Source organism: Rhipicephalus sanguineus, chromosome 1, assembly GCF_013339695.2.
Source record: "Rhipicephalus sanguineus isolate Rsan-2018 chromosome 1, BIME_Rsan_1.4, whole genome shotgun sequence".
Classification (NCBI taxonomy): domain Eukaryota; kingdom Metazoa; phylum Arthropoda; class Arachnida; order Ixodida; family Ixodidae; genus Rhipicephalus; species Rhipicephalus sanguineus.
This window is the reverse complement of record NC_051176.1, coordinates 94,207,675-94,231,373: the sequence shown is the minus strand read 5'-3', so window position 1 is coordinate 94,231,373 and position 23,699 is coordinate 94,207,675. Positions and strand designations below refer to the sequence as shown.

Here is a 23,699-nt window from a genome sequence, read left to right as displayed (position 1 = left end):
CATAGAGCAACCAGCGTATGCTATATCGGCCCGTACAAATCGTGCATTAAATGTGGTCGAGTTCGCTGCTGGAATAAATGCACTCAAATACGCATATTATCTCCGAATGACTAGTCAATGTAGCAATCTCATTTAAGGGGTTTTCTCCGCGAACTGCTCCGCATTTCCGCCTACGCTTAAGAACTTTATAACTGGTCAGACTGCGTAAAGAAAAATTGCCCAGAGTGATACCGGGCATCGCTCGGAACACTCTATCGAAAAATAAACCTTTAGTTCTCTCTCGCTTTCTCTCTTTAACTATCAGAACATACGTACACTCTCTCTCTCTCTCGCTCTCTTTTCTTGTTACTAACCTCTATATTTCATAGGCCTGCTTAATAATAATTTCTCGGGCTTAACGTGCCAAACCCACGATATGATTAGGAGGCACGCTGGAATGCAGGGCTCCGGATAGTGCCGGCCCCCTGGGATTCTGTCACGCGCGCTGACATCGCACAGCACGCGGGCCTCTACCAATTCGTCTCCACCGAAACGCCACCGCCGCGGCCGGACACCAAATATGGTGCCGATTGGCGCAGTGTTCATTGTGTAGATGGTGCTGTCAATAAGAGTGCGTTTAAGAGTCAATGCCATCGATTTACATTTCTTTAGTTTCATATAGGCATGTGCCATTTGTTACACCGTGTCCTTGATTATGTGTAAATCCCCTTGCAAATGTAAGTCGCATTCGTTGGAATTAATTGGAGTGTAAATGAAGAAATCGTCAGCGAACAGTCGAAGATTAGCCCAACAACCATCAATGGGAAGAAGAACCTTAACTTGGCACGACTATATAAAAAAAAAAGAAAGTGCGAAAGGGAAACTTCAGATCTATATAATAATGTATCAGTAGGAGTATGTCCTCAACTGGCTGTGGGAGCGGAAATATCAAAAGGCAAATATTTCTGAATACGACACCTTCCCCGCAGCTTCCTTGCTCCGTATTCTTTTCGACTACCTGCAAGATGCATGGTTATTGTGCGCGCGATTTCTTCCACACATCTGTGGAACTGACTGTCGCACACTGCAACGCTGACGGTCGGCTATTCTAACTTCATTAAAGGCAGGCATGTATCTTTGTGAATGTTTTCTGTCGTATCCGATTCGCGTTTCGCGCAGGTATTCAGATGAACGTATGGGCATCTTAAACTGTACAATAAATGGATTGGCTCACATGCATACACATAAACGCGATCGGACGCTCGCGTTGCTTCCGTGAGATCTTGAAAACCGTTCGAGAACCATTTTACATACACGGGCGCCTATACTACCGAACGCTGTATAGCGATAGCGGCTTTATCCGTTCTTAAATGAGTATTATTACTTCGAGTACGTTCTCATATACAATGGCTCTGCGTGACTCCCAGTTTGTTCTGGCGATCTTTACGGCGCTCGCAGGCCTCGTTGCGCACCTTCCGTGTGCGTGCGTGTGTACGTTTATGCGCGCCGTGGTGGTAGCGGTGAAAACGTGAGACCGCGTGTATAGCATGTAGTACGCGTCCACATCGAGCTTCGCACGCTTGGCGCGCGATTCCACATCGGTGCGGCTCACCGCGTGGCCGCCGTGCCGGGCGAGGCCATCTCAGGGAACATCTCGAACCGATGTTCTCGCGCGCTCTTGCCGCGGCGCTGGCATCACATTGTCCGGTGCTCGGAGGAAAACAAAAGGGATTCACGCCCGCTTCTGCTGCTTCGTCTTTTTTTTTTTTTTTCGTTGACCGCTGCGTCGTCGTGCTCGTTTAAAGGCATTGCCGCTTTTTCGGTTCCGTATCAGCTTCTTCACTACAGAGCACCATCGGCCGGTTCTCACTCTCTCAACTCTTTTTGCGTTCGAAGCGCGAGAATAACTGGCGCGCAAGACGGAACGAGTTATAGTTGGCCGTGGCTTTTAAAGCGGTCGTGTCTGTGAGTTAGGCTCGCATATATTGAGCAGAGCCGGCGGTACGCGCGTTTGTTTGAGGCGTGCGTACGTGTGTACATCCCGAGCTCTGCGGATCCGTTCGTGGGAAACGGTTCGTGAGAAGTTTCTCCGCAGGTGCGTCGGCGCGTGCTGAGCGCGGCGTTTGAGCCTAGATAGAAAGTGCGTTTGCGCGGAAACCATACCTGGCCTAGAAGAAGTGGGCTCCTTAATTGGGAAGCAGCAGCGAAAGTGCTCTCGCCGCGAGCGAAAACAATGCCAGTGAGAGTGAGGGAGAGAGGGGTATGTGTGCTGCACCCGTCCGTGCGTCGTGAAACGCGGGCGCACATATAGTTTAGCAGGCTTAAGATTATAATTAACCCTGGAACATTGTGTATATCTACGTTTATACGGCTTCAATGTGCTCCCCGGTTTCCTGTGCGGCAACGCGACTGTGGGTATGCGAGCTTTGGCACCTGCCGAACGGACAGTGTTGCCACGCGAGCTGACACAAAACTAATTCCACCAAAAATCCTACTGAAAAAAAAAACAACGAAAAACTTTAGTGAGACACATATAGAAGTGAAAATATAGACTCAAAATCATCAAGTCTTCTGAGCCAGTTTGATTCCCATTGTAAATGCCTATACTTTGAAAGGCTCACGTGAAACACGCCAAGGATAATGAGGCGCGTTTGACGAAGAAAGGTCCAACTGTCGAAATTTGCGGCTAACCTGTCTGAGGCCCTCATTCCTGTTCAGACAACTAGTTTACCACATTGCGTTAGCATTCGTCGGGTCTCACCTGTACTTCGGATTTCCATGCTAGCGATAGAGCATCTCGAGCGCGAAGGTATAATTTTTTGGCTTCACACACTGGCGCGAAATTCGTATAGTAAATAGCGGGCAGAGGAGAGGCAGAGAGAGAGAGAGAGAGATAGAGTATGCGAATGTTGATTACAATAACTTTCGATGAGCTGGCGCTAATAAAAAAAAAACTATACTTCGATGGACGTGGTACGCTTGCGCAGGATAATATATACTGAGTTAAAAACATACTGGCATCCTAATCACGGCGTATATGAAAAACTGTGGTTCAATGTTCTTGTCGCCTGACAGATATATCGCTCATATCAACGTGTAGTGTACTCAAGTGTTACGCCTGCAAAAGTGTAGGCAGTGACATGGCAATATTGGACAGGCCCAGCTGTCATTCCTGCTGGCCCGGGCTTCGGGGCCGTGACCTCATCACAAGCTACAGAGACGAAAGCGGCTGCATATAGTGCTTCACTGCGTGCATCCCTTCTCGAATAATGAAGCCTGAACTCGTTCGCTGACTTTGGTGAGCTGCCAGGGGCGGAGAGGCGTGTCTGTAGCTGTTGCATAGAAATCGATAAAGTCATTCCGGTACTTCCACCAGTTGTGAACCACACAGTTCGGCAAAAGTGCATCAGCCGCAAAAACCACAATGGTCATCGTCGTCGTCTTCTTCTCACCGATGCCGACACTTTCTCGAGTACTCAATATTTAATACGTGCGGCCCTATATCTGCGGGCTTATATAAACCTGTCGTCCAGGATTGAGGACGCGAAGCAAAAGAAATAGGTTCTGGGGTTTAACGTCACGTGAAAACCACGATACGATTACGAGGCCCGCCATAGTTGAGAACTCCCGATTAACTTTGACCACCTATAGGTTCTTCAAAGCGCACAAATCTAATTGCACGGGCACGCTTTTGCGTTTCACGCCTGTCCGAATGCGCCCGCGGTGGTAGGGAATCGAACCCGCGTCGTCGAGCTTAGCTGCGTAGCACCATAGCCTCTACGCTGCCATGACGGCTGAGACCCGAAACCAAAAAAAAAAAAAAAGTCGCCATTAACGATATAAGACATTGGTACGTGCTTTCGCCAGGTTCCTATTAAACGTGCTTGTGGCGGTATGCTTCAAAATTCTTGCCTCTGGTCTCCCGCGAAAGAGCCTGGTTAACATGTGAGCTTCTTGTAGTATGTATACAGGATACAGTATTTTTTTTTTCTTTCCGCCTTCTCTTTATAAGCAAACAAGCTGCACATCACAAGTAAGCAAGCAGGCGACCGCCATGAGCACAGTGACGTCGTGTCCAAGGCAATATCCTTTGCGAAATGAGTTTTCTCCCGGCGACAGCCGGCTTTGCTGGTCGGCGAGTGATGGACGATCCTGTTTGCAAACCTCGCCTTACCTCACGTGTATCGAGACGCTGAGTGACAGAGGTATGTTCTCTATTTTTTTTGTGTGTGTTGTGGTCGACGGTGCGCGCGAGCGACGTGCTTTTAGCGAAATCAGGGTGAAGGAATCCCGGGAGTGATGAACGATCCCCAGCTGCATGTGATATGAGGGGAGCGTGAAATAAACATGAGTATACGCGAAGGCGGCGGAGAGCATTTTGCTTTTAACGGCGTTTTTCTCACGCACTGAGTTTTCCATTACGCGGTGAGAGCATCGCACACGCTATAGGTTCGTTCGTTCGTTGGTTCTTTTCATTCGTGCTTGTTTGTTTGGTCCTCTCCTCATTTCCCGGTGGATCAAATTTAACTTCTCTTTCTGGTGAGTTCTGCGCGCGGTTTTTGGAAGTTGCATTTCTTGCGGACACGTCGACTTGCGTACATTGTGGAATGGCGGATTTCCACTGAGACTAATGGACTAAGCCTCGTGGACCTTGGTGCGTCTATTCCTTAACGTGCCCGTTAGGCTTGTTTTATCATACTCGAAAGGTTTCACAATGTTATCAAGCTAACCAGTTCGCAAACAGCGCTATATCTTTTGGGAAGCGAACAGAGCCAGGTCATCGTTGTAGCGCATGTAAGCAAAGCTCTAATGAATTTTTTTCCCTTTTCTCTCGTTACATTAGCCTGTATAACTCAAGAATCGAGTGTTTACTAGTTTCCTGCACAAAAGCTTCTATTTCATCGAGTCTGCAGCGAAGCAAGGCTTACACTGCACAAGGCAGAATAATAATAATAATAATATATGGGGTTTAACGTCCCAAAACCACGATATGATTACGAGAGACGCCGTAGTGGAGGGCTCCGGAAATTTCGATCACCTGGGGTTCTTTAACGTGCACCTAAATCTAAGCACATGCGCCTCAGACATTTTCGCCTCCATCGAAAATGCAGCCGCCACGGCCGGGATTCGATCCCGCGACCTTCGGATCAGCAGTCGAGCGCCATAACCACTAGACCACCGTGGCGGGGACACAAGGCACAAGGGAGCCCTCCACTACGGCGTGCTTCATAATCATGTCGTGGTTTTGGCACGTAAACCCACAGATATTATTCATAGCTTATCTAGTTTATCACATGGGGCGAGACGTCGGACATCGCACGTAACAGTATGGCGTCTGCCGGCGTGTCGTTTGCAAGCAAAGAAGTGCGTTGTCGATCTGCGGTCGCCCAACGGACAGGGCTTCCAACTTACAGGCTTGGTTGCGCCAACAGGCAATTCAGTACCAGCCTGCAGTGGGGAAATGCCGGTGTCTGTAAGTTCGGGAGAGCAACAAGAAGATCGCGCTAAACGTTAACCGTTATGTGGGCGTGTTTTTCCTGGACGCGCACGCCGCTAATATACAGTGTGCGTCGTTGCTTGACTCGCCTTGCGAACAGTTTTCGTTTCGGCGCCCGCAGCGGCGGCACGCGTGCCAGGCTTCGTGTAGTGCAGAGCGCGCGAGAAAGCAGGGATGGGCGGGGAGTCGCTGTGTGAGCTGAGCGCGCTGGCTCGGCGCCTGCTTCGTGGCCCGTCACGCGCACTGGCAGCGGCCGCTGGGCGGTGTGATTCGTGTCCATTTAGAAAGATTCCAGCGGGTGACACGCGCGCGCGTAGCGCGGTATTCGATGTATACTACTACGCGACGCCGAAAGGACGTCACTCGATATATTGATCACAGGATTGTCCGTCGAACACGTGCTCTCGGTGTCTCTTCGGTGGCAGTTGTTATCGAATGACGCGCTCGGCACGGGAAGGAATGTCAGTCAGCGCTTAATAACGAACATTCCATACGCTGAATTCTTCGAATCGGCATGCGCTGCCAACACGCACGCAAGGAGAACAACCGAATGAAAAGAACACTTTCTCTTTTTTTCCTCCGTGTTTGTAGCTGACATCCTAAAGTCGTTTTTCTTTCGTCAGGCGCTGTTGTCACGCGCTCTAGGCCTGATGCCCAAGGCCTTTAATGATGTTCTGGGGAAAAAATGCGTTTTTCGCAATAATGGCCGCAAATACTATGGAGGGTACCGTTTAACAATCGGGTGCCGGCGGAGTAACATGAAACGATATAAGCGCTTACAAAAGCATCGTCAGAAGAACAACACGGAGGTGTAATGGCCGGAACATTCAGCCTTGTAACCGCGGAAACACGCAACGAGGACGAAAACTCGAGCTACACCACTGCTGAATGAGCTTGTTCGCGATGCTTAAAGGGACACGAAATAGTATTAGTAAATTACTCTGTCATAATACCAAAATCACCACGATCGCTGCGAGAAGACGCTTGGTAAGCGAGAAAACGCGCCAAAAGGATATCCGAGTAGCGACGCCAGCTTGACAGTCCCGCACCAATCATCGTGACATCGTAGATTTTGACAGGCATCTACTAGGGCCTACGCAGTTCCTAATCTGTAAAAATGACGTACATTGTCCTCTGAGAGGGCCAGAGTCCAAGTTGCAAGAAGTTTTGTTGAGCCAACGTCGCCAAAATACGAAAAAAAAAAAATACTTTGAAATCTGTGACTTCACGCGCAGAGATTTCGGCGCGATATTTAAAAATGAAACTTTGACCTTGATTGTCTTCTCGTTTAATTAACCTTGCGATGATGGAATTAGCGTCATTAGAGTTCTCAGAGTGCAATTTATTGAGCTAAACCGATTCATTGTTTCACTTTAGTGTCCTTTTAAAGGGCCACTAAAGAGCAAAACGATTTTCCTCGCATTAGCAAAGTACTCTTTCACGATACCGAAAACACCACGCTTGCTGCGTGAAGACGCTTAGTAAGCGAGAAAACACGCAAAAACAAAAAGTGGGTGGCAACGCCACCTTGACGTTTCTGCACCATTCGCCGTGACGTCATATGTTTTGACGGCTCCTTTTAGGGACTACGTAGTTCCTAATCGGTAAAAATGAAGTACATTGTACTCTGAGGGGGCCATAGACTTAACATACCAAGTTTGCGGTATAGTTTTGTGGAGCCAATGGCGCCAAAATACAATAAATACACTTTGAAATCCGTGACGTCACGCGGCATTTAAAAATTATATTAAAAAATGATACCTTGAACTTGATTTTCACCTGTATTAATAAACCTATGATGGCGAAATTAACGACATTAGAGTTCTCAGAGCACAATTTATCGATCTAAACCGATTCATTGTTTCTCTTTAGTGTCCCTTTAAGGAGAATAGAATGCCCCTCGGTCCGCATCGACTTCAGTTCCTTGTCTGGTTTGCGTCTTTTTTTCTCCTTTAGCAGGAAAGCAGGTGTAGTTGCTATGGTAATTGAGACTTCTGAGAAGGCCTAGTCGGTTTACGTTTAGCAGGCGAACAGCGAAGACATCTGTCCGCGTCGAACAGCGCATCTACATGCCCCACTCGGATGACATTGTTCAGTCGTCGGTGCAGTTCATGCATTCTACGGGAAAACAGGAAATCAGTCGAGGAAGTATGGACATTAATTCTACTCGCCTATCGACAATGCCACGCGCGCAGCGACAGCTTTATCTATTTTTCATACGATGTCTAATGTTCTTCCTTTTACATTGCGTGCTAGGTTTGAGAGTTTGAGATACATGCGTCTAGTGTGAATCGTAACACATTGCGTCCGACACGATTCGCGAAGAAAGTGTTCTGCACATTCATTCATCTGTAATCAAGCAGCGGTGGTTATATGTTAAGCGCCCGACTTTTTTTTTTAACCAGTCTTTTTATTTATATAAAAATTTAATCGATACCGCAGCGTTCCACATAAAAAAAAAAAAACCTCTGGTCTAATTTGCGGCGTTTTCGGATCGTAAAAACTGTTTGTAATTTGCCCGCATCGCTTGTTTTACATATCGCTTTGGTGTAAAAACGGCATTGACTTTGGCAGTTAAAATGTGGTTCGGTGGTTTGGCTTCGGCATGCTCTTTTTTTTGTACAGTCAAGCTGCATATAACTAGGCCAGTAGTAAGTCCGCGAACAGAAAAACCCTAGTGCACGTATGCCCCACAGAAATTGTGAATACCCCACTACTCGGCACTCGTCCACTAAAAATGAAGACGGGAACACACGGCCTGCTTAAGTGGAGCGCGAAAACCCATGTGGATGATCCCACTCACACATCGTCTGTATCAGCAAGGGACCCGGTAAGTAATGAATGCAAATCCCATTAGCTTGCAGCATCAGCCATATGTGCACCAGTGACTGTGCATCGAGGTGAAAAAAAGCACGTGGCCGGAGTATTTCGCGCAGCGCATAATATGTACGCCAGGATGTTTGTGAACGCGCACCGCGAGCGTATGTGTTAGCGCGCATATGCGCATTAAACAAGAGGCCTCATGCGCGCCCCGTTAGCATTGCCAACGCATGCTCGGTGTTACAAAAACGTCGCCTCGTTGTCCTCTGTCACGTGAAGCTGTTCGCAACGCGAGATATGTCACGCACCGCCCACGCACGCGCAATCGTTGTCCATGCAGCTGTATACAAACACCGCATGGCACTGGCTTAGGTTACAGCTGTAGCGTAATTGCGAGACCTTGACAGCGTCCCACGAGTCACACTGCTGGTGGCTCGCCCGTGACGTGACGCCAACGGATACGCGATCCGCGCAGGCCCAGACGGAAGCGACAACGAGGTCATGCCGCGGCCTGGCAGCTATCCTTTCTTTTTTTTTTTTTTCTGTGCGCCTGGTGCCCGCGCCGTAATATGCCCACAGTTTCAAGCCTTGTTGTTTCTCGCTCTCTTTGCAAACGGAACAGCTGCGAACGGACGCGTGAGAAGCGAAAGGAAATCCCCTTCCTCTGACGTCGTCGACGGCGCTTTGTTTTTAGTCGCCGGAAGCTTGGAGAAATGAGCGGACGAATGTCGACAGGGTCGCAATAAGAAATGGTGAACCTTCAGCCCACCTTTTAAAAGGTGGGCTGCGTATTGAAGTATAGGACGCCAATTGGCGTCCTAAACTTCAATGCCTGCACTCAATTCGTTGAGATCGCTTTATTCTGTCAGCTTTCGGCAACCCTGTACGTCGTGGTTCTGTGTAAACCTATATACATATGTACAGTATGGCATCGCATGCGCAGTTATCAGGTGATACCGAGCGGTATTTCATGGGACCCGTCATGTAGCGGACAGGTGTTACAGCGCTGTGGCGGACGTCTCCATGCTTCTTCATGAGGTGAAGGAACTCTCGAGATCTAAGATGGCTGTCGTCGTATATTTTGGACCAGTTTCCACGCCGTAACGATCTTTCATCTTAAGGACATGCCCCTAATGAGAGTGAAAAACAAGTAACACCAACCGTACCTTGACTACGGAGCTGGTATTCACATAGTTTTAGACAAAATTAATAGACTGAAAAAGAAAAAAAAAAACTTCTGCGGATAGGCCGATTCAACCCACGTGCATACCTTTGGGCACTTATACGAGAGAAACCGCGCAGTCACGTGCCATCTTTTTGAGTCATGTGAGTTCTCGAGTGCCGTGCTGCCATTCCGCAGCGACGCTGCCGTGTGCAGACTCCTTTGTTCTCGGTTGTCATGCATTGTTACGCTTTTTCATGGCGAGCACAGTGCGTTCGCTCCCGCTTGAAAGTGTTGCAGTGACGGTCCCAGGGCAGCGTGCGCAGGCAACGTTTACATGACGCGACACTCTTCAATGGGCAGCCTGCGCACACATTTTAAAATCGTTATGACAATGGACCGGCTTTAGAAGAGAAAAAATCCGAGGGTCTCTCACGCTATGGCTAAGACGACTCGAAGGCGAAAGCCTTAGTAACGATGCATTAAAGAGTGAAACGTCACGTAAGCACGTTTCATGCTTGTCGAGCCTCCTCGGGCTTTGTATACCTCTTCGGCGTACCGTCCATTGCGCCCTAGCTGAGCGTCTGCCATATATATATATATATATATATATATATATATATATATATATATATATATATAATGAGATAGAGAGGAGAAAAATGTTATCTGTGCACTCGATACCACAATTTGTTTAAAGAACTGACGTGGTTATTTTAAAGAATTTGAAGTTCATCCAAGCTTTCACGCATGCGCCCTTTGCCACTCCTGTCGTCGTAACGCGGCGAATATCAAAAGGATTTTTCATCGTCTAACGGCAAATATCAGTGGAGGTTACGTCTGTCAGTGTGTTACAAAGAGACCTCATAAGTACAGGTATATCCGTTGCGAAACTTTAGCAGATTGCATGTGGATCCAGTGGAGATACTATTGAAACAATTAAAGGTTGTTGAGTAAGATCACAAAATCCGTAATTAACTAGCCAAGTTAAAAGAATACTTGTATAAATGACAATTGGAAATCCGTGCGTATCTTTAGGGTTTCTCTTTCAGTTCGCCCTATTTTTGACTTCAGGCCTGCATTTGCATGCATCTGCCAGATATTCTTTAGCTAAAGTGAAAGTTGATATCGTATAGCAGTTTACGCGCCGCAATATGCAGACATGGGAAGTGGCGATCGTGAAGGATCTACATTTTAAACCTTTTGACGAAACAGCGCGCACACAAACACGCATATGCTTTAAGTGTGCGCGGCGTGCTTGTCAGAGAACGGTCTTCACCGCATTTGCGATGCACGTGTATTATAGCACACTGCACGCGCGCGGATGCCGTCATAAGGCTAATGCGTAATCAAGCCGCGCGGCGCTTTCGTGGCGGCTCCCTGTCGCGCCGTGTTCTTGGCAATGCTTACCGTGCGACCTTGCGCAAACGCTACGCATCCACCACGCGCGCGGTTGTCGCGGAAGCGTCGCTAACGAAGCTGACAGCGTTGTGTCCCGCGGCGCTCTTGTCTTCGCGTCGCGCACAAACAAAACGAAGCCAGCGCGCACGAACCACGGGACAGCGTGTGTCCGCTCATTGCACTGCGTTGCACAAGGACTCTGTAATGCTCTTTCGTGCCCTCTCTGCTTTGACACTGCGCCGTTTTGCAGCGATAGCTATAGTAGAAGGACTTCCGAGCTGCATTCCTGTCGGTGGAGCCGTGACGTCCCAGAAACGGCACGACGTCTTTTGCTATTCGGAGTGCAATGAGAGAGACAGAAAGAGAGAGATACATATTGAATTCTTCCTGTCCTTGTGCTACATAGTGAAAGTAGCAAAGTTAATGAGGCGTGACGAATAAAATTTAAAGATAATTAAAGTTGATCTGCCAACGCCAGGACAAAATGTTAGAAGAATTACCACAAACATAGGACAAAATATTATGAGGAATTACCATAAACACGAGAAGTAAGAATAGCTCTGTATCACGCGGGATATATGTACAAATATAAGCTGTCGCATGATGGCTAAGGTGAAGCGTGCACCCGTCTCATGTGCAGTCCCGTGTTGATGCGAAAAATCTAATCCAGTATTGTATCGTCACTTACCCGATGTGACATTACCCGATGTGACTGACCCGATGACATCATTTGTATGGAAAGTGGGAGGCCACACACACTTGCTGCTGCTCCGGACTAACTGACTTCAAACGAAGCAAAAGTTCGTACACCGCAGTCTTTTCGCGCTCGCGCTGTTGCGAATGTTTTGTATAGCTATTATGTATACTCTGAACTCTGCTAATTTTTACTGTGAACGAATCTGCTAGTTGAGGTCGCACCTCGCACCTATTTTCGAATGCAATACTAAAAAAGAATCTCCAGTTACTATTACATATAAGTAAAGCGCCAAGTCACTGACGGCAAATGTGACACAACGGCTGGGACACTCATGCACGGTGACACTCGTGCGTCTCATTTTGTCACTTCTTCGCCCGTGTGTATTCGCAACAACGAAGCCTGGCTATGCGTCTCTTCTCACCGTTCAGCCCCGATGGCGTCTGAAGTTCACGACAACGTTTCGCATGCGGCGCCGTTGACCGACGGCGCAAGAGGAACGTTGCTATAATGGACGACATCACGCTGTTTTTTTTTCTTTTGTTTTTTTTGCCGATGCGCGCGCGCCCATTGAAGCCACTAAGTGCAATACTACAAACTACAAGACCCCCGATTTTTTAATATTTTTTTTTCGTCGTACGGCTGGCACTCTATCATCGTTTGATTGATCTTTCAAACTCAACGATGTCGGCTGACACTCTATCATCGATTGATTGATCTTTCAAAGTCAACGATGTCGGCTGACAAGAGCGATGTGAGTCGACCGCCTCAGCGTAACCATTGCGTTCAATCTGTTGTTAGACTGATCAGTGATTACTGAATGTTGGCGTTGTGGTATACATCCATCTGCTTCCATAACAACGCACCGTCCTCTCTGCGGCATGGGTATCTGCTCTGCGCCGGAAAAAACCGCCTTCATTCGGCGGCTTCCAGTGCGGTGGCACGCATGGCAGGCATACGTCGCACGCGCACGCGCACATTCGCACTGTTTCCAAATGCAGAACGATGGAACTCTTTGCGGCGCACGCGTGGAGCGCGAAAGCGATGCTCTTGTGCGAGCAGAAACACTGCGCTGATCTCTATCTCGAGATGGAGATGGAAAAGGTCATCGGCGAGTTCAGCGAAGAGGTCGCGTTCGGATAGAGAGGCGTGCGTTTCAACTGCCTAGCACAAGATCGCCGTTAGACCTTTCATTATGTTCTGCCCGACCCTCACAACATGGAAAGTGCTGATCGATCTCAAGCGCTTGCCTTTGGAGCATATAGGTCATCAGAGAAAGCGATTTATCCTGATACCATATGTATCTAATGGAGGCGAGCGGTTTCAATGCGGAATGTCGGCATGTCATTCCGGACTGTGTACGGCATGAGATCACTTCATACATCTACGGGCTGCATACACCGCTGATGTCACGTTTCGCGGGACAGGTACCGCATGCGAGCTCCATTCGAACTGTTCACGACACGAGAGCACCCGCATATCTGCGGTCGTTTCGGCAACCGCTTCAGCGGTTTCAGTCCTGTCCTCGCCTGCAGCTCGCGCCGCAGCGCGTGGTCCATTGTTATAGCGATATGACGGCGATGGACGCGTTGCTATTTTGAGAGAAATGTTTATAGCGTCTTGCAAATGGCGCACGATGCCGTCGTCGCCACGACACCGTCATTGTATCGCTCGGACGCTTATGCGAAGTTCTTTCGACGGCGGTAGTGCGGGACGCGGATTGTGAACGTTGGCGAACTGTGCACCGCATTTTGCGCACCGAGCGATGACGAATAGGGGAAGTGAACTGCTGACGTCGAAATGATTCTCGATGGGCCTCGCATGTCGTGCACGAATTGATAATCCTGTGCTCGAAGTTGCGCGGAGAAGATCATAAACTCGTGAACAGTTCTTTATTTGTATAAATCTCTCTGTGCATCGTAGGAACAACAGTTCGATCGAGTGGCAGCCAGATTTTCACTTTCGGGAAACGTTATATAGTATGAACTTGGAATCACCCCCCCCCCCCCACTTCCGTGGTGCACTTCCAGTGGCTTCACCGGGAGCGCTAGTTTGCAACTGATTATCTCACCCTATCCATCTAGAACAAAGGCGCTTCATTCAACTGCATGGCGCAAGGTCGGACAACTTGTTTCTCTTTTCGATCTGGTTCTAAACTCGTATGGTGCACTTAGTTGCTTCCATTGATAATCATACCAAATAGTTCGTTCTTGTGTACCTTCGTTAGAGGACACGCCACCGTTTAGCCTTCATGCTACCTTAGTGCTATATATTATCCCACGACAAGTGTCGTCGCAGTTCAGACGACCCTTCATCATATCACACGGAACAGTCGAACCAACTGACAGGCACAATCAGCTAGTTGAAACTGAGAATGCGGAGCTGATCTTCTTCTTTCCCGATTTTCCCGCTTTCCACAAAAATTAACCTCTTACCTTTCCTTGTTTATGTCTCTTACTGTCGCTCTCTATCGTGAGTATCTGGTGATTAACCGCAATTCGCTTCCAAAGCTCGTAAGCCGCATATGCGCTAAACAGTAGAAAACTAATTCAGAAAGCTTTTCTTTCGTAAGCCTTCTTTACCATTTACCGCTCGCACTCGTTATAATAATATATCCGGCATTTAGATTTGCTGCAAATCGCTATTTCGCTCTTGCGAACAATTATAACGTATAAGGCACCTTTTTTTTATGAATGCCGCTCCAGGGGCCCGGAAGACACGGATGCAGAAGCTGAATTCGAGAAGCTCCACTCGTAACAGCCATTACCCCCCCCCCCCCACATCTGCTTTGCAAGTTAGCTTCGTCATTCGTTGACCTCTTGGGCTGTAGTCAAATCAGAACGAGAGTGGAGACTGTATTTGCGTAGCACTTTGTACGCTCAAGTTATAGTAAAAAAAGAAAAAAAAAGAATTACGCAGCCGCGACAGCAACCTTATTATCAATTTGTGAAGGTGGCTTGCCGATAAAAAAAAAACATGTTCTTGCTGGAGTAATTAGGCCCTATAGCACTATGTAAGAATCAGAATAAATAACCCTAGTCTGCACCCTCCTCTTTATTCCTCGGTTCGCATATAAGAAGAGACGCTCTCATCTGTCAAGTTGAGCTCAAGGCAAAAGCAAAGCAAAGCAAATAAATAAATAAATAAATAAATAAATAAATAAATAAATAATAAATAAATAAATAAATAAATAAATAAATAAATGGCATTTCCTATGGAGTGAAGTGCCGCCTCGAATAAAAAATGAGCTAGTCAGCGGGGCGGTGCTCTTTCTTTTCCGTCAGAGTCAACAGGACCTTGACGTATCGCACAACATTCAGGCTTTCAAGAGGCACGTGCGGCGTGGCCGCAATAAAACAGCTATCGTCCCATCCTCTACCCTCGCAGACATCCGCCCGGATTGGCGTCGCGTCTCCAACCCTCCCTGGGGCGGTGTGCGCGTGCGGTGGTGGGGAGGTGTGCTCCTTATCCGGTTCTACGCCGTACCGAAATTTTGATTCACATCGGCTTCCGGGCGCTCCGAAGGCATGTGACTACCCCCTTCCCCCTCGGCGTTGTTGGAAAATCACGATCTTCACCTGCTCGGATGTGGCGCGCGCGACGCGAAGGGCATCCTAAAAAGCGCAGCGATTCTTGTCAAGCGGCGGGAGAAATGAAGGAAAGTACTACGAAATTGTTGAGCCTTTTCTCTCCCTTTCTGTGGCTGATGATTAAATGGCTTCGACGAACGCAATAAAACTCCTATAGATTGGGGGGTTTGAGGAAAATAGGGCGAAGAAAGAGGCTGGAGGTAAAAGCGCCTTCACATTATCCGCGCCTCAATCGTGAAAATTTCCTGGCAAAAACTGTGGTATATATCTATCGTGAGAGAGTTCCGCCGGACACAGCGCCGGGTGCCCGTGTTTGCGCTGCCGGAGGAATCGTCTACATAAAGCAAGAAGCCTACATAAAGTCTACATAAAGCGAGTGATCGGGTATATAATATATGAACGAAGAACGAGTTCGTGCGCGTAATATCGTGTGACCCATTCTTTCTGTTCTCGGCCGTCGATGTCGAAAAAAAAAGAAAGAAATGATTATACTATTTCTTTCCGCAAGGAACAGATCACCGTGATGGCTCCGGCGAATTTCTGAAAGGCGCGTGGCTGAAGCTTTGATTCCCTGCCTGTAGCGGCCGCATTCTGCGGGAGGTAGGAAAGTAAGAATTTTCGCGTATATTCTTAGATACACCGCTGTACGTTGAACACTCGTGTGAGTCAAAGTTAGTCCGGAGGTCTCATCTATGGCGCCCGGATGAATAAATTATAAATAGGATATTACGATAAGAACCACGGCGTCATTATGAGACACGCCTTATCCACTGCGGTACTCCGGATTAATTATGGCCACTATGGAATTCTTTAAAGCGCACCTAAATACAAATACACGAGAGTTATTACATTTCGCTCCCATCGAAATGCAGCCATCATGGCTGAGAGCGAAGCCGTAACACTGCCGCATCAGCAGCACCCGGTATTGCCGTTTCCTCGAGAACGTCTTCCTTTGCTGTGCTCACAATTACACCGTCCTCGTCCGCTGCAGTAGTACACATGTCGCGGCCTCTTAAAAATGTGCATGAGCCAGCATTCTCAGCTATGCTGTGGTGTGCGCGAAACTTCGCGCAAATCGCGAAACGCAGTAGCTACGCGACAAGTGGCCTCTTTCGTTTATCACACGGAAATAAAATTGAGCAAGACATACGAAATGAAGCCACTTCTAAATACGTGCACTCAATACTAGGGAAATACGAGCGTTCAACAAGGATGTCCTGTCTGGCGGTGGTTCTCGAGTTGCACACACGCACACACTGCGAACACAAGCAGCGGATTCCCGAAAGAACGACCGTTATGCATCGCAGTGGCCCCGGAAGTAGTTTCATTTTTCGTCAACCTGTGGCGAAGGTGAGGTTAAAGATGAGGAGGTGACCTGACTACACGACAACAATGACGTCAAATCCATCACGTAGAGTTTAGAGGAGCGTTCGACTGCCGTCGCAGGAAAAAGAAAACGGTCTGAAAACGCGACCGACGTCTGCTGTGAGAGGCTTCATGTGGTTCATGCTTTGCAATTTGATGGGAATTTGTATGGGTTTGTATCCTTTGCTAAGCTTCCCACATGTTCACACGGGCCGTTACAGATGCACGTTACAGGCAGGCACACAGATTGACGTTGCGAGGTCTGTTATAAAGCAAGCGATTTCGAAGAGCGCACTGGTCTTGCAGGCGGCAGAACGTTTGTGCGAACGTGCAAGGTTCCCAGCGTACGTATACGTATACAGCTGTACATCGCGAGATTCGCGACTCGCCAAGAAGACAACTGGCGCTGTGTCGATCGAGTGCAGCGAGTGTGAAGTCAAGCTACTCTGATGCGTGTGCATGGCCGACACGCACGCACGCTCGCACGGTGTATGTCGTATATGCGGCCGCGATGCGCGAGATGCCTTTGTTGTAGCGCGCTGTTCGAGCTGCCGGCGTTACACGCGCTCTCTGTTGTGCCGTTGGCGGCGACGCTGTGCACAAAGCGGTCCTGGATGCATGGGAGACCCACGCTCGGACAATGAGCAGGTACTCGCACCCCTCCCACCTCTTGTGAAGGATGCTAGCACAAATGTAAAAGGGGGGGGGGGGGGGGGCGCAGGGGTGAGTGGGGTGCTGCCACCGCGGAAGAAGAGCGCGGCGGAAGAAGCGGTACGTGCATTCGCCCAGTAGCCGTGCAGCTATTCGACTGGCCGCCGCGTTTTCCAGCGTTGGCTGCGACCCGGAAGCGGCGGCCGCTCTTCCCAAGCCCTAATGTTCGATACGCTCTCGTGCATCTCGTGCCCTGAAGGGCGACGAGCGAGGAGGCGGCGAGGGGAGGCCAATTGGTGGCTGGAGGGACCAAACACACGGCCATCTACTGTCCACAACCGCTTTCGTTTGCTCGGTCGCCTTTCTCCAACCCTTTATTTTGCGTCTGGTCACCTTCCTCGAGCGTACCAAGCAGTGCCAGAGCAGGCACTAGGGCCGCGCTGCTTGGCCGGAGATGGCCAGCTCGATGTCAGGTTGCTCGTACGCTGTTTTATACGAGACAACGATGGGCAGCTGAATGAAAGTACAGGCGTGACGGGGCGGGTTGAAAAAGAAGGAGACGCCGGTTGTTGCGGATAACGCTTCGAAATAAAATGCCTATAGAAGATGATCGCGCATGTTATAACCAAGAGACATGCTCGAGGCACAAAGACTGGGCAGACGAACCAAAGCCCCACCTCATCCCACACTCAAAAGGCGACTGCAGGCGATGGACTGGCGCCGAATACAAACATACCCATACTTACATAGACTCCGCGTGATATTTCCAGAAAAAAAAAAAAAAACACTGCGACAAATGTCCGTGGTGTGACTCCACCCCGACACTCGAACACATAACCTGCCAGTGCCCGCAGTGTCCGGCAGACGCCGTCTCGCCGCTGATTAAAGACAGACTCGTAAATTGGTCGCGGGAGGCGCGAATCTCTAAACTGGACTTGGGAAGCCAATTGGCGACCCTTCGCCGGGCTGGGCGAGCCGCAATAGCCAGTACGGCCCTGGACAAGGAGCTTCACCCACAGTAACTGAAGGAGCCTTATTTCTATTAAAGCTTTTTCTCTCTCTCTCTTTCAAAGCGGCAGCACCGCAAGACCTTACGAAGACTAAATGGCTGTTGGTGGCCCTGCAACTCTGCTGAATTAGGCGATGTCTTGGCTTATACATCTCGCCTTTAGTCATACTACAGTTTACTGTTAGCGCCGCCCGCATCCAGTTAACGACGATATTGCATTCAAACAATCTAAAGTACACAATTCAGCGGCAGGACCACGTTATAATGAATGACCCCCTCCCCCCTCTTCTGGTGTCTCGTTATAATTAAGATTCTCCAACAAATTTAGTGGTTTGGGTATCCTATTTTCAGCTATAGTCGCGTGAAAATATCGTCTCGTCTAAGCTGAAATTTACAGTTCACATTGCGTGGTTACGGTTTAGGGCCCAGTATGGGATGCGCGCACGACTCGGGTATAGCTTGAAGGATCATTAATTAGCCAGTTTACTATTGCTTAGCTTTCGCGCTCGTCGCTACATTAAAAGGCGCGAGAGTTCTTATTCTGTGCTTGTAACAGGGCAATTAAAAATAATGGGTCACATTCCGTGGAATAGGTATCCTTGCAATCCTGGCAAAACACAGAGAATCACTGCTGGAATTTGAGAAGCCGTATACGAACGTCCACTGTCTGGCGTACGTACCTGTTATGTTCATGTCTGTGTGTCACCTTCTTGAGTTACTGTATATGCTACCTTTAGGTAATAGAGTTGCGCGCAGGTCTGGCTAGCAACCAGAGATATGCGGCGAAGTCGCACTCCGTATTTGCAGACCTGCTTACCACGTCGCCGATTGACATGTCTGGCGTGTCGACGACCGGCGATAAATTTGGCTGTCGATGACTGGTGTCAATCCAGTTCGCTGAAGCGGCGGCGTTGAGAAATACAAAAATTGGCTCGATCGTCAGCTTCTCCGCAAAGCACGGTTGCTGGCGGCATTTGGAAGACCGATGCGCAACTCTGCTACCTAAAGGTAGCATATACAGTAACTCTAGCACCTTCCGATCTTGCACGCCGTCTAGCGCTGCATTTCCGTAATCCCAAACCGACTGCTCCACGAAAATCAATTCATGCTCCTGTCAAATACGTGCAACGGGGCTGAGATCAGTGCCAGTTTCTTGAGACACTGCTCTTTACACCACGAATCCCATTTCGCGCATCGTATGTGCGCACCCAAGGGACCTATGGCAAGGTCCTTTTTCTTAATCTTGTGACTTCCCCTACAGTTTGTACCTTTATACACGTAAGTGGGGTGTACTGTAATATTGGTGATCGTCTGAGCACGCGTGCTTTGAGTTGTGTAGTAAATCCGCCTCTTTCATTTTCCTGTGCTGCCTTCTGCCGTTTTGGTATACTGGTTCGGTAGGGGCCGGGACAACCGGTATTGCCAGAAGCAAAGCCTCCGAGATGAAGAGACGTTTCGCGACTTTTCCGCTTGGGGAGAGCGCATGCGCAGGGGCGTCGTGAAAAAGGCGGATTATGAGACGCATGTTAAGTTGCTCTACTTTTATACAGTCGGATCATGCATGAGAAATCAAATACGGAACGAGCTGTGAGCTTTCGTTAGCTCTTCTGTAGTTTTCATGCGATAATGGCATACGTTGACGTATTCACATAATACTTTTATTTTAAGGGGTCGTAAGGAGCAGATTTAATTGCGAACAATGTATCCGTGTTTGATGGCTTCTCGCTGAGATACTCTAGGATCCAGGACGGCGGAAGCGTATCAGATATTCAATCCGAGCCTGTTTAGTCACAACGTTGAAACGTCACTCGTAAAGTCGATAGAAGCATTACGTGTTATGCGCCCACCGTCGCGCATACAACGCTGCACGTTCTGCATCTCGCCCGCAATAGCAAGGACACGAGACGATGATGCGGCCACCAGATATGGTGCCCTTGCATCGTCCCCTCCGACTGGCTCTGTCTCTTTCGTTATCTGTGCCTCTGGTTCCCAGTCGGGGACCGTTACGATTCAAACTAACCGTACCGCAACCTCTCTTCATCTCCTCGCCTCGCTGCGCGGACCGCTACGGCGCGACGGTCGCCGCGTCCGAATGGCGCAGCAGCCGGCGTCACGGTTTTTGGATCACCGCTAAAATCGGAAGCGCCGCGCCGTCTTACTTCCTCCAAGAAGAAGGAAGCGAGGCGAGGGAAGGCTTATGGGCGGCGTATCTTGTTCCACCCTGCAGCGGTCCCTCCCTCGTGGTCCGTTGCGCTCGAGCGCTCGAAGATGTCTCTTTGCCGTCGCGTCGCCGCAGCAGATCTTAACGGGAGATGTGTCGTTGCTGCTTACAGCGGCAGCGCTGATGAAGGACGGGTGGATTAGGGAGAGACTTCTTCGCCGTTCCAGCTGCAGGGCCTCCGCGGTCGCCCGACCGTGATGATTTATTCCAACAGTATTTTTTGTTTTGTTTTTTCGTTATTGCTCGTTGTTTTCCTTTCTCTCGCATTGCATGCAAGCGCAGTCGCGCTCCGCTGACTGCAAGGTGCATTACTACGCCATGCAGGTCCGTACGTTTCATCCTTCCAGCATTCGCTTCCAGAGACTCCTCTGGATAGGCGAGTATGATGATGTAGAGGCCGTTGTACGGATGAGAGAATATATTAGAGCGGGGAACGCCTGGGGGTGCGCATGCATAAGCGCCTGCACAGTGCTGTGTATACAATATATACAGAGGATGTACAGTTCCTCGAGTTGTTGTCGTGCGACCTTATATGGTCTTGTGCGGTGGCCGTGAAAAGTTCGTCGCAGGCAGCGCGTTCACAGCGCGTGAAGGAAGGAACCGCGTGCTTCAACAACTTATATCGAGGGACTGGGGACTCGCAGAAGACGAGGCAAGAAAACAGAGAAAACGAAAGGGTCGTTGAACGAATGCGGTAAGAACTCGTTAAGGAAAAGGGCACTGCAATACATGGGCCCTGAAAAGGTGAATGCCCACGGAAATCTGATGGAGACGACGAAGGTATAAAATAATTAACGCATGCGGGATTCCATGTTCTGACGCAATCGTTAATATACCACATGTCGCGATAGCGGGCTGCAAACATAAATATTCACCAAACTGAAGGATGAACTTCTTTTGCCTACAACGCTAGTTGCAAGTTCGTTTTTCCCACCTTTTTTTTTAATTGTTACTCAATTACATCGTGTGGTTGTTTGAAGGGAGACAAATTAACGGAGAAGTTTTACTCTTCGCTCTCGCCCCCGTGGTATAAGTGATTGACTAGAGGTTTTCCCGAACCTTTCTTTAAAGGCAGTATGATTTCGTTTCTTTGTATAATACAGCGGGTCATTCACGCTGGGCGCTACTGCACCTTCCTACGTCGATATAGTGTAGTGTAGTGTACGGAACGACAAACTTGAGAGTCCGGAGCTTCTGATATATGTCATCGCCATAAAGGAGTACACCCCCCCCCCCTCACTACCACCCACTTCGTTTTTCCTATGCAGTATTATATAGAGGCGCTTTTGCCTGCGACGTAACGCAGGTAGGTGAACTGCATACCGGCCGCTCGTTGCTTTTTCGCTTCCTGTTGTCGACCGTCTTTGCGGGGCTAATTTCGCGGGGTTTTTCGTGCAGCCCGCCTGTTCGCGGCGATTCCATCTCGTCCTCGCAATTTCCGTACCACGCCGGTTCTGGTGGAAAGACGCCTAGCACGTGGTATTCAAAAGTAAAAAAAAAATCGCAGAAAAAGAGAGATAGAGGGAAAGAGATGAGACAGGAGCAGCTCCGGGTTGACAACCCGCTCTGCAACTTTCCACGTGATTCCGGAAGCTCCTCATTTCGACTGTCGCATGAACGCCAAGCCATTACACCGTGTTTCATTTGAATAAACGTTGTGGAGGGGGCTACTCTAAATCACTTTATCATCTGTAGGGTCTACGAGTGTCGTGCGACCTCCTCCATCCTCATGTGAACACGGCTGCTTGTATTCACGCTTCAAACCGTATACGTCCTCTTCATTTAATGTTTGCCTTTCGGCATATACCCCGTGAGTGGTGCAGAAAATTCAGGAGAAAAAAAAATACTCGTGACAGTAAAGTTGCGACCTCCGTGGTGGACAAACGTTAATATTGTATCAACTTTCGCGTTTCATACGCATAGAATGAAACGAAACGAAACTTTACGCAACGGCGTTGCTTGTAAAAGCAGTTAATTAACCGTTTCACATCAACTGAATAATTATTTTACCTCTTTCCAGGCAAGTTCGAAATGTACGTTCTTTTTTCTGCTTCCGAGACGTAATCTATTTCAAACCACTTATTGTAATATTTCTAGTTTTTCCGTGGTCCTCAGTGTAGCATCATATCTGTCCGGTAGTTATATATATATATATATAGTAAGCAACCGCCACAAATGCTTTAATAAAGACGTTAATTAAATGTTGAGCTCTTCCTCTGAAATTGACATTTCAGGGGCTCGGTAAATGTCCACCTCGCCTATAGGAATTCCTCTGAAAAAAATTCTCATATCTTGCTCATTAAAATGAAATGAAAATTTTTGCAGTCTTAAAAAAAAGAAGGCACTCTGTATGTGTGAAGACTCCTTCGAAGATTTTACTGGAAACGCATGATAGCAATAAAGCACTGCACGACGATACACGCGACTACCCCCACCACAATTCGCTACAATATTACCATGGCTGTAAAACGTGATTGGCATATCGATAAAAAAAAAAAAAACACGTGTGTGCCACTCCTCTGGCCGCACGAAGAACACTGTATACATATGCGGCGAAACTAGAAGCATAAAAGAGCGAACGCTCGGTGAAACCTCTCACGAATCAACTTCGCGTAACTATCTCAAACGCCGAAAGTACAGGCAGCGCTGCACTTTTGTTTGAATCTATTAATCATGTTTTGTACGCGACTCGATGATCGCACGTCCTGCAACCGGTTTGCCCGCCCATTCTAATTCCGGAATGCGAGCTCTGTGTATAACGTCCGTTCTCAACGCGTTTCGGAGAACTCGGTCCGACTGAAACGCATGCAGGGATCGTGCTTCTTGTGCTGATTCCTTCTCGCTCTTCTTTCTTTCTGTGACTTGTCGCTCTATCTTCTCTTTACTAGCTTGCGGACGTCACCTGTGTGTAGCCGGCTATTACACGTAAAGAAGATTTTTTTCATGAGGCGTGACCGCAGCGGTGGCTTCATGGTTGAGCGTCCGCTTCCAATGCGGGAGGTACCGGGTTCGATTCCCAGTGCCGACCGGGAACCCACCGGTTTTTCCAAAGGGGTAGAGGAGTACACCTACCTGGCGCTCGGTTGTTAATGGGTACTCATCTCGAAAGGTGGCCCCATAAGGTTCTGCAAAGACCCCTGGGCGCACCTTAACCCACCACAGCCTTGGTGAAATAGTTGAGCATCCGCCTCTGCTGTGGGAGGCAGAGAATTGCTGCCGCCGGGTACCTACCGGTAAACTAGGGACAAGCGCACTTCCGGCCTGGTGCTCGGCAGAACGAAGTTCAAAGTCGCTTGGGAGGGCACCCACC

The 23,699-nt window shown here is 48.7% G+C and overlaps 1 non-coding gene across 1 annotated transcript; it reads right to left on the bottom strand.

Annotated features, from left to right (window-relative positions):
- Positions 1–5,091: 5,091 nt before the first annotated feature.
- On the bottom strand, positions 5,092–5,164 carry Trnas-gcu (transfer RNA serine (anticodon GCU)). Its single transcript has one exon. It is a non-coding gene; the product is annotated as a tRNA-Ser (tRNA).
- Between the last annotated feature and the right edge of the window lie 18,535 nt (positions 5,165–23,699).